At 42.4% G+C, this 12,037-nt stretch overlaps 1 pseudogene; it reads left to right on the top strand.

Moving 5' to 3' along the window:
* The first annotated feature begins 4,077 nt into the window (after positions 1-4,077).
* On the top strand, positions 4,078-5,118 carry LOC117311136 (calpain small subunit 1 pseudogene; annotated as a pseudogene).
* Positions 5,119-12,037: the final 6,919 nt, after the last annotated feature.

Genomic DNA, 12,037 nt, shown 5'->3' with positions numbered 1-12,037 from the left:
ACAAGGGTAAAGAATACTGTCCTGGAACCATGGATCATCCCCCCGCCCCCGACGGAAAAGGCAAACCCTCATTCAAAAAGGAATCCCCTTCCCCAGTAGACTTTTCATGTGCAGGGTTTCACAGGCCAGACAATAAGAACAGCTGTTGAAGGGGATCATGAATCTTGCCTGTTGTAAGTCCCTAAAGGCAATGAGCACGTTTTAAAACAAACATGCCTTGTTACAGCAAAGCTTGTGATGCACATTTCTTGGATTAAGTTCTTGAGATCTCTAAGTGCAGTACGCAAATAATACTAGTTGTATATCTTTTGCAATCTGGGAAATAGTAAAAAAAAAAAAAAAAAAGAATCTCTCTTTAGGCAAACCAACATATGGAGAGAAGGGCAGATGTACTTTTATGAGGCAGTTAGCCAAGTGGTTTAAGGTATGCCTTCTCAATGGAGAAAAAATTGTATTTATACTTGAACATTCCTTCTCAGGGGAAAGATGTTCTTGGTTATCATCTTTTCCAACCCCTTATCACAGACTCGCAATGAAAATGCTCATCCTTCAGGCTAAGTGATATATCCATTTGCTTACAAACATATTATTATAAATATGCTAATAACATTTTGCATTAATGCAGAGGGTGAAAGTATTTTATAAGAGATACTTTAGGGTTTTCCCTGGTGGCGCAGTGGTTTCAGAGTCCACCTGCCGATGCAGGGGACACGGGTTCGTGCCCCGGTCCGGGAAGATCCCACATGCCGTGGAGCGGCTGGGCCCGTGAGCCATGGCCGCTGGGCCTGCGCGTCTGGAGCCTGTGCTCGGCGACGGGAGAGGCCACAACGGTGAGAGGCCCGCGTATAGCAATAAACAAACAAACAAATAAATAAATAAATAAATAAATAAATAAATAAAGAGAGATACTTTAGCTCATTAATCCTCAGGATATCCATGAAATAGCTAGGGGAAAGGGATGGTTTGCCAACTTTTTCAAATGACAGGAAACTGCATGGTTTAAGCAGTTTGCTCAGATTGGTCAAATGAGCCCTGTGCAGGGCCTGATAGGACATCGGAATGCAGACTTCGAGTTTGGACAGGTTGACACTACCCTCCTCTCATAAAAAGATTGTGACCCTCATTTGCAGTGAGTCAATGCTTTATTGTTCCACCCTTCTTGTCTGCCCTGGATCCTTCTAACAGCCTCCAGCCCATGGCCGTGGGAACCACTGGAAATGGGGAAGCAGCTGTCAGGTGAACTCAGGGAGTTTTTCCAAGCTTCACCTCCTCAGCCTCTGCTTCACTCCTCTCAATGCGTCTATGTCCTTTAAATCTGCATCTCAGCTGACCTGCATGGTTTTACCCCATTTCAACGGAATGATCTCACTCCAATCTCATCTCTCTTTGCTTAATTTGAAGGCTTTTTAAAGATAGAGCCCCTAAGAAATGTCCCCCTGCCCTCCACCTCCCACACTCAACCTGCAGACGAAGAGCACTATACGCCACTGGGGCCTCCAGAATGTCACTGGTCATGACCTCAGCCTCGAACTCTTGTCCAAGGAAGGAAAAGGGACAAACAGAAAGCCACCAAGTTAGTGACAACAAACCCTGGCTCCCTTGGAAGGCTGAAGTCCCCACCAGGATGACAGGGTCTCCTGAATGTTTCCAGGAAAACCTCACAGAGCCCCTTCAGTTGGGCCGCCATAAGGCTGTAGAGAGGAAGTTACCATGAGAGCGGTGTATGTGTAGGGATAGTGGTAGGCCAGGTAGCAGACATCCTCGGCATGCGGGAAGGTGACGGCAAAGGTGAGGGTGTAATAGCACTTCCCAGACTCTGCCCCTGTGATGGCTGCGCTCTGGCGATAATGATTTCTACAAGAGAAAGGAGACGAGACGAGAATGAGGGAAAGCTGGGGAAAACAGTCATTTAGGGTTCGAGATGCCATAAACCTTTGGTGTTATATACTAGCAAAACGTCCTTCACTTGAAACACCTGGTGAGCAAAATTTAGAAAACGGAGAAATAGAGAAGTGAGCTTACTGCCAGGTCATGAGCCCAAATCACCCAACACCTGGGCTAATCCACCTGTCTCCTAATTGTGGCATCTATGCCACAGGCCTTTCCTTGCTGTGTCTGAAAATGAAGGCTACAGAGTCACTGAACTAGAAAACAGAGGAAAATGTGAATAATTCTGTTCTTCCTGGGATTTTATTATAGACATATATTTTATTACCCAAATCTGGGTTCCTCAACCCCTCCCTCTCTCTAGATAACAGAGTCCAGCTCCTCCTTTCCTTTCTGCCTGCCAGCTGGTTTATTAGCAATCACTACTCTATACAGAGTTCCAACTCAACACAATGTATGTCATCTTGTTATCACTGTAACAACCCATTGTGTGGACGAAAGAACAAAAGCTTAGAAAAATCCATTTGTCAAAGGTCAAAAGGCTAATAAGTGGCCAATATAGGACTCAAACCCAGATCTGCCCGCAAGGCCTTTGTTCTTTCCACTACACAATACTTTCTTCCCAAAGGAATACATTTGTCACCCCAAATGTGGTTCAGCTTCTTACAGCTTGAGAATGCACATTTTCCTTTGTCAAAGATGAAGAACCAATGTTGATACTTCAGAGGACAGTATCAAAGTAATCTGCACCCAGAAGTACACTCCAAGCAATATTTTCCCCATTCACTGCCAGTTACACTCCCTCCTTGCCTCCTGATGCAGATACAGCTGTGAAGGCTTTCCTGAGAAAGGTTATCATCAAGGCTGCATTATAATGCAAAATACACCAGGACACCAAAAGATGTAATTTCACCTTTGAACATTTACAATGTTGGCTTTCTTGTCCATTGTGCTTTGGGGTTTCATTGGGGGAAAGGGTGGGGAGAGGGAAGAAATAGCAGATAATTATTCTGTGCGTTCTTGCAAATCTAAAAAACATGGATTATTCTTTTCTGCCTTTTTTGCTACCTTCATGACACCTCCCACCAAAGCAAAAAGATCAAGTGAGCAAGAAAGGAAGAAACAGAAAACCTACTGTCTGGTTTTGTGGTTTTTTTCAATAGTCATAAAACTAAGAATGGGAGTAAGAGAAATTGGTAGTTCCATGGGCTATGACCTATCAGGCTATACATTTCTCTTGTATCAGCTTCTGCCAATATGGCACCCTGGATCCTTAGTCATCCTAGGGAAGGAAGGAAATCCCCAACGATGTACCAGCTTTTCAGCAACCTATTAATAGGACCCATATCCTTTGTGACTACAGGACTAGAAACTTCAAAAAGGCAACTTTTTTTTTTGTTTTTCCTTGACCGCACTGCTCTGCATGCAGGATATTAGTTCCCTCACCAGGGACTGAACCTGCACCCGCTTCAGTGGAAGCAGAGTCTTAACCACTGGATCACCAGGCAAGTCCCCAAAACGGCATCTTTACCCATGGTGCCATCCGGATCTTGCTACCTAATTGAGTCTATTTTCTCCAGATTTCCCCAAAGTTCTATAGTTTCTCCGGAGCTAAGGCTCTGATTATTAGCAAGTATGTAAAGAAGCAGATGGTAACTCAGAAAGCATGCAAACCACATATGCTCTACCTTTATTCATTCTGATTTCAAGGCTCCACTGCAATCACACATTTAGTTTACACCTAGCTGAACCTAGTCAATTACATCTCTCTTCTAAGTGAAATGAGCCAGTCAACATTTTGGTCAAATGGTCAACATTTTGACAACCAATCAGAATGTGGAATAGAGCTTCACATGCACGAGTGTGAAAACACACACACCACACATATATATTCATGAAGGTAAAAGCAGGTGGAAACATACATCTAGTGCCTTGCCATCCCCAAGTTTTTCACCTACATGCAGTGGAGACAGAGCCTGCATCTTTCCTCAAGATTAATAAGATGCCCCCGAGGCCTGTGGGGGTGGTCTCATCTGATATGAGCCTTGCTTGTTTTTAGGCTTCCCACTGTACTAAGTACACTGAAGTCACATCACAGGCACATTCATCCTAAGCAAATTCTATGCTACACCACCAGCCACCAGAGAGAACAAGAGAGAGTAAAAATAAGAATATGGAAACTAGCTGACCGGCCGACGCGCGAGCGAGGCGGAATCTTGAGTCACAGCCATGTTCCTGGTTAACTCGTTCTTGAAGGGTGTAAGAGGCTGCGGGGGAGGCGGGGGCCTACGGAATGTGCTCGGAGGCCTGCTCAGCCGGCCAGAGGCGGCGGCGGCGGCGGCAGAAGAGAAGGAAGCAATGGCGGCGGCGGCGGCGGCGGCGGAACTTCCCTACGCATCGTGGGCGGGGTCATTAGCGCCATTAGTGATGCGGCGGCGCAGTACAACCCAGAGCCTCCGCCCCCTCGCACCCATTACTCCAACATGGAGGCCAATGAGAGTGAGAAGGCCCGGCAGTTCCGGAGGCTCTTTGCCCAGCTGGCTGGAGAGGACATGGAGGTCAGTGCCACAGAACTCGTGAGCATTCTCAACAAAGTCGTGACCCGACATCCTGATCTGAAGACCGATGGTTTTGGCACTGACACATGTCGCAGCATGGTGGCTGTTATGCATAGTGACACGACCGGCAAGCTGGGCTTCGAGGAATTCACGTACTTGTGGAACAACATCAAAAAGTGGCAGGCCATATACAAACAGTTTGACATTGACCGTTCAGGGACCATTGGCAGCAGTGAACTCCCAGGGGCCTTTGAGGCAGCAGAATTCCGCCTGAATGATGAGCATCTCTACAACATGATCATCCGACGCTACTCAGATGAGGGAGGGAACATGGACTTTGACAACTTCATCAGCTGCCTGGTAAGACTGGATGCCATGTTCCGTGTCTTCAAATCTCTTGACAAAGATGGCACTGGACAAACCCAGGTGAACACCCAGGAGTGGCTACAGCTGACCATGTATTCCTGAACGGGAGTCCCAGACCTGCCCCCTCATCACCTCGCTGTAGGAGTCACCTTGGACTCTTCGGTCTCCCCCAGGGTTGATCCTGTTTGCAGTCACATCTTCATGGCTCCTGCTGACCCACAGGCCTTTCTGTTCTCCTAGCCCTTGGCACCCGGATTCTCAGTCAACAGCCAGGGCCCAACATGCTTCAACACACCCTGCCCCAGCACACCCATCTCACATCTACTCCATAACCCCTCTCTTGCATCTGTGCCAAGCCCAACGTTTGTGTTACTTGCACACCCCAAGGGCCCTTCTCTCAGTTCTGGATCACTCCAGTCGCTACACACCCTGGCACACCCATTCAGTTACCACCCAGGCAGCTGAACTCCAGGCCATAACAGGCCACATGCCCCAGTGTCTTTGTCTGTATTCTGCTCCCAGCCTGCCAGGCCCAGGAGGAAATAAATTCACCCTAGTTGCTGCTCTCTCTGAAAAAAAAAAAAAAAAAAAAAAAAAAAGACTATGAAATTCCCATCCCTAGGCTCTTTCCACCATTCAAACCAAAACTGGATGCCAGGCAGGGAACAGCTACAGTGAAATGGAGAGAGAAATAAAATAGAATAATTTTTAACTTTTGAGCTTCTGTGGACCAAGGTTCTAGTGATTTAAGGAAAGTTTAGAATGGTAGTTTGGGCTATAAAATCTACCTCCTCACCCTCCCAAAACACACACACACACACACACACACACACACACACACACACACACACACACACACACACACACACACACACACACACACACACACACACACACACACACACACACACACACACACACACACACACACCCCCTGTTGTACACACACCCTTGCTGTAGCTTCATGGGCAAGATTGTCGTGGGCAAGACTAAAAGCTCCCCACTAATAATCCAGCCCTCTTCAGGATGGTTGCTGATGGCTGGAATTTAAGAAAATGAAAATCACCTCATTTAGGATGAGTTTCAGCTAAAGGAGATTCACTTGCAACCCTAATCCAGGGTCTAAACTGTAGGTGAAACTAAAGCAAACGTCAGGCTTCCCCACTGGAGTCTCCTGGTGGCTGCATTGTAGTGGGAGAGTCCCGGAGATGACTCCACCTCTAGCAAAGGTTTCCTCTTCAGAAACCTTTAAACTTTCCCAAGTTCACCTTCTTCAAAGTAAAGTGTTCCATAAATCTCCAAAGTGAAACACTTGGCTTGCTACAATTAGATCTGTCCATGATAAAGTGAGATCCTATCAAGTTCTTTTTGTTTTCCCAATTATGAACATACTGAGGGATGTTTGCAAGGCAGTAACATTCATCGTTTATATTTCAAATGGTTCCCATGTTCTTCCTTTGTATAGAAATGCTTTCCTTCTTCCTCATTTAGCCAACTCTTTTTCCTCCTTCAAGACTCAACGCAAGTGTTTCCTCTTTCAGGAAGTCTTCCCCAATATCCACCCTTTTACATAATTCTTATCACATGGTGCCTCTCCCTCACTGCCCATGCTTTATGTCAGGGATTATGCTTATTTGTCTGTATATCTTCACGCTTGGGCACAGTACCTGGACTTAGCAGCTGTTCAGCTAAGGCCTGTAGAATAAATGGACCTAAGACTCTAGAAGTAATAATTAGAATACTTGGCGTATCTTATCTCTAATCCTAATTATATCCTTTCAAGGTATTATTATGCACACTCTACAGACTGGGAAAATTGAGATGTTAAGTGTCTTGAGGAACTCCACACAACAAGCACAATAAACAGGATTCAACCCTAGGTGTGGGCTTACCCCAAAAGCAAGATTATTTTTCATTTTATCACCTGTCTCATAAGAATGGATAAAAGGACAAGAGGTCTTTTGGTTCAATTCAGCAAGTAAGAATTTGAAGTTTCAGTTTTCATAAATCAGAGATACCTATAAATCTGAAGTCTAAAATAACAGAAGGAATGTAAAATAATCCAGATGATAGCTAGTGAGAAAATTATTCATACCACTATGATTCTTTATGTCACTGGTATTTGATGCCACTAAGAAGCTTCTACTAATTACTAATAATTGCTAACACTCACTGAACATCCACTATGCACCAGACACTGTTGTAAGATTTCCATGTGCTTTATCTCATTTCACTTCATCCTCAGCACAGATTTATCAAGTAGATACCATTATTATCCCCTTTTACTGATGAGGAATCTGAAGTTGAGAGAGGCTGGAATAATTTGTCCCAAGGTCACATCATTAATGAGTGGTAGAAGTTTCACTCCAGAAACTTTCTCTCCTTGGTCTGCTCTTCTTGGTGGAGAAGAAGCCTGGTGAAAACCAAGTGTGCTCTCAAATATGCCAGATCCTAGATGCATGCTGGGTCAAAGATGATATGGATAGTTCAGCCATTCCACAGTTAAAAGGCTCCCCTTTGCTTTTCCATTCCCTGAACACTTTATCCTCGGAAGGGTCTGCACTTTTAAAATCATAAAGCTTTCAATGAAGCAAGGAGCAAAGTACACAAATGCATGGTTATGAACTCAGTCTCCTTCCATTTGTACGTTAAAATATGCTGGGAAGTCATTTTTTTTTATTTTATCTTTGGGAAGTATTTTTTTTTTCTGTGTGTGCATGAAAGAAGCAAATGCCAAGATAGAGAGTGAATTAGATAACCTTATAATGACGATGGCTCTGTTTAACATGGGAGCATCATTTCACTTAACAGGATCTAATAAGGCAGGGCAGTCAAGTCACCAGGCTGCCCTGTGTCTGCAGAGTTTCTAATATTCTGTATAGCACCAAATCTCTCTCCTGAGATCCCTGGGAAGGATGCATGATGGCAGAGCTCTTGTATGACATTCATCTTCATGAGTGAGCTGTTCCATCTCCTCTCACGAGCAGAGATAAATGTCAGAAGAGATCAGCTGTTGTGTATTACATGGCCACTCTGAGCATGCAGCTTCCCTCCCTCTGCCCTTCAGCACCAAAATTACTTTAGACCAGAGCTGGGAGAAAATTCAAAAAGGTGTGAGGCTGTGTACATTAGAGGGAGAAGCAGACCGCAGGGAAGTAAATAAAGCAGGAACTAAAACAGTCCCTGCTTGCTTTTACAAGAGGCATGGAAAAATAAGCCTGCCCAATTCTGTTCTTCCCTCTGGAGGATCCCTTTTGATTTTCTGGCTTAGGGATCTGCCAGGTGGGTGGGCAAGGGGGTGGGATGGTGGGGGAGGAGGTACCCCAGGGGAGGGGCAAGAAGATCAGATCTGCTGAACACAGGGAGAAGATATTAGGATTTCTCTTTAAATTTATTATGATCTAATAAGGAAGAAAGAAAGTTGTCTAAAGTTTAATATGGGGATGGACAACGCTGCCCTTATGCTGTCCAAGTCAAGCTACTATGATGAATAATTATAAAACAAGCTAGATTACACTACAGCAGTCTTATCCATTCTTCTCTGTTGTTTTCCAGGGCTGGAATATGAAAAATGCATTACATTTTATATCTATGGTTTTCATATGTCAGGTAGTTTAGTATCGACTGCTGTACAGTAGGCTTCCTGAGGGAGGGATGAGAATAGCTCACCATCTCTCTCATTCTTTAGATTTTAGCTTCTGGCAAGGTATTTAAACTTGCAGAAGCCTTCTCTAGTGGATCTACAGATTATATTATCTAAATTAAACTAAACCCTGCAATATAGATAATTAGTTTTTTCTAAATTCTGCTTGGAATTCAGAGATGGATAATAATATTACATTTTAAACACAAATGACCGAGAAAATGAAAGAACTGACGTGACCTACCTCCTACCTTAATATTAGCTCTTTCTCAAGAATTCTTATTTGTGTAAAAATTATCTAATTAGATTGGAGAAGTTAACCACAATTTTTCAAAATTAGCCAAAAGGCAATTTACAACTATATTTTTCATGGTAAACCTTAAGGGTATAGGATGCCCCGAGTTACCAATAGTAAAAAATATATATAACAATTTTACATTTAAAATTTAAAGATTTAAACTTAAAATTATTTTTCTCATCTTTTCCCCATGTCTTAAAATTCTAAACTTTCTGCATGTTTGCTGGTATGCATAATATATTAGTATAGTAGGGCGTGCATAATTGATTTTTTAAAATTATGAACAATTCTATATTTAAATTACATGCATTAGTATATCTTATCAAAATAGTCTGGAGCTCACTTTCTAAGTGATGATGCTCGGACCCACAAAGCAGTCAGCCCACCTCCTTAACTGATCACTGTTGCTATCACTTTTTGAAGGAAATGGATATCCCATTAAAGTTCTCCCAAATTAATACATTAGAGAGCATAAAGTCAGGGATAAAGCCACAAAACCTTCAAAAGCAGATCAACTCAAAGAATGTGATGGGTAAAAGAGAGAAATAAATACATTGTATAATCTAAGGCATTCTATGGTAGGGAAAGGCACTCTGATTTGCAGTTGAATAGAGACACACATAACGTATCTATCTTGTTGTTAGATCACATTATTGGAAATATGTTAACACAATGAGGTGAATTGGTGTAAAACAAACTATGTTATAATGTAGCAGTCTTATCCATTCATCTCTGTTGTATTCACGGCTGGAAGATGAAAAATGAATTACATTACACATTCATGGTTTTCATGTTACCCCTCTGTTACTCTTTAATCACATAACAATTGTTAATGAATCTAAAAGCTATTAACACTAACATTGTCATTCTTCAGGCCAAGCCTCCGCTTTGGGATGTTTGATTTCTTCCTTTTCCTCTTGGCAGATTCTAAATCCCCTTAAGCCCATGCCTGATCCCCCATCTCCAAGGAAGCAGCCTCCAGGGAGAGCTATTCCCCCCCTCTTCCCCCAGAGGATGCTGAATGTTATGTTTATCCAATCTCTTACTAACCTCCAGATCCAAGCCCACTGCAAGCTGGGTCTTTCATGTTTATTTAGAATTACTATTTCTCAAGGACACTAAAAGTTATTCTTGACACACCAAAGTCCAAATTTATGCTTCCATTATTTTCCCCTACAGCTGTGGCCCCTGTCACCTTGAGATGATTTTAGTCTCAATCTCTTTGGACCATAAGAGGATCCTGAGAGTCTGTAGATAGGTGGGTCAGAAAGTCATTGCTATGGAAAACCAACAATATTGTATGGCTTTGCTATTGTTCTGAAGAATATAATGAAAATACTACCCAGGTCCATATTCTAATACATCCAAGACTAAAGACTGCTGACTCTTTCATTACAAACTGTTAGCTCATCTCTGTGCTTTATAGACTATCCTTACTTCTATGGTGATGATTGCCCTTGTATCTGATAGAGCAACAAGATTCTTGACCTTCTTATCTGTCAATGCTCCTGTCCTTACAGTCTCAAAAGCCAAGAGGCATAAGCATTTTTACGCTTTCTTTTTGATATTTGCAACTATCCTGAACTCAAGAATGCCTGATAATATTTTTAGGGGCCTCCTGTAATCTCAGCAAGAGATATAAATTACTTTATCCAAGAAAATAAGTACTAGCCTATCAGTTTTTTATAAGCAACCAGCAACAAGCTAATAATTAGCTACATAGTTTCTACCTGTCCACACTCCCTATCCTTTTTTTGTCTTATGAATTTGTATTTTATTTTCTAGCAAAGGAAAATGCACAAATAAGCAAATCATGGGTCTGCAGTGCATGCATGTATTTTATCAAAATATATGGATAATTCAAATTTCATTACAACTTTACAGGATACATTGATGAAAGTGGCTACTGATCAAGAGTTGAAGATGAATTCTGAAAATACGTTTCTCTTCTATTTTTTTCCAAAATTTATCTTTCTGTGGAAGAACAGTTACTTAAGTATATTTCTCACATATTCATGTTTATCTGCTTTGGAAAACTGAAGCATGGGATGGATAAGAATAAGTTAGAATATCTCACACTTTTTGTTCACTGAGACCAATGGAAACAGGAAAAGAACTGAAGCTTGATGCACTAATCATAGGTTGAGTCTATATAATAATATCCAACAGTAAGGTCTAAAGGTTTTAAGGTGTTTAAATAAGAATAGGTGACTTTTCAGAAAATCAAAAGATATTTCTTGAGGTCTACTGTGGGTGCCATTTAACACGCTTAGGCTTCTGAAGGACAGAGCGTTTGCCACTGGAAGAGTGACAAGTACAGCAGACAAGCACAGATTGCTCAGGTTTATAAGATTAACATGGAGAAGCAGGAAATTGAGAGAGAACAGAAGAGCAAAGGAAGCTAACAACACTCTAACTTACTTGTAATAACAGATTTCATAGCCTGTCCGTACCCAGGCAGGTCTGCCAAGAAGAGCCTCCTTCACAGAATACAGAGTTGGCTGCATCCCTACACAAAATAAAGGCAGGATTAATCCATTAGGTCAGGGGGCGGGGAATAGAAAAGGAGAGCTGTGGTAGGTTGAATAATGGCCCTCAAAGATACCCAGGTCTTAATCCATGGAAGCTGTATATTAACCTTATATGACAAAAGGGACTTTGTAGATATGATTAAATTAAGTACCTTGAGATGGGGAGATTATCCTGGTGGGCCCTAAATTCAATCACACATGTCTTTCCAAGAGGGAGGTAGAGAGAGGTTTGACTACAGAGGAAAAGCAATGTGGCCAAAGCAGAGAGATTTGAAGATGTTATGCAGCTGACTTTGAAGATGGAGGAAAGGGCCATGAGCCACGGAATGTGAGGAACATACCTCTAAAAGCTGGAAAAGGAAAGGAAACAAATAATCCCCTAGAATGTCCAGAGGAAGCATGGCCTTTCCAACACCTTGACTTAAGACCAGTGAAACTGATTTGGGACTTGTGGACTCCAGAACTGTAAGAGAATATATTCATCTTCTTTGAAGCCACAAAATGTGTGACAATTTGTTATAGCTGCTGCGTCAAGTGAATACAAGAGTCAAGGCTCACCTTTTCTCTTTCTATACCAGCAAGAGTCTATTTAATCAGTACAAAATAGAGGTAATGTCCTATGCTCGGACCTGGAGCTACGGGGAATATTTTTTCCTTACTCAGAGCCACTAATACATTAGTACGTGAGCCAGCAATAACACGCAGAATTTCCCATTTCTAGAAACATTCAAAATAAATATGGGCTACTAGTCAG

Source organism: Tursiops truncatus, chromosome 2 (genome assembly GCF_011762595.2).
Source record: "Tursiops truncatus isolate mTurTru1 chromosome 2, mTurTru1.mat.Y, whole genome shotgun sequence".
Lineage (NCBI taxonomy): Eukaryota > Metazoa > Chordata > Mammalia > Artiodactyla > Delphinidae > Tursiops > Tursiops truncatus.
The sequence above is the reverse complement of the archived record's forward strand: the minus strand, read 5'-3'. Positions and strand labels throughout refer to the sequence as shown.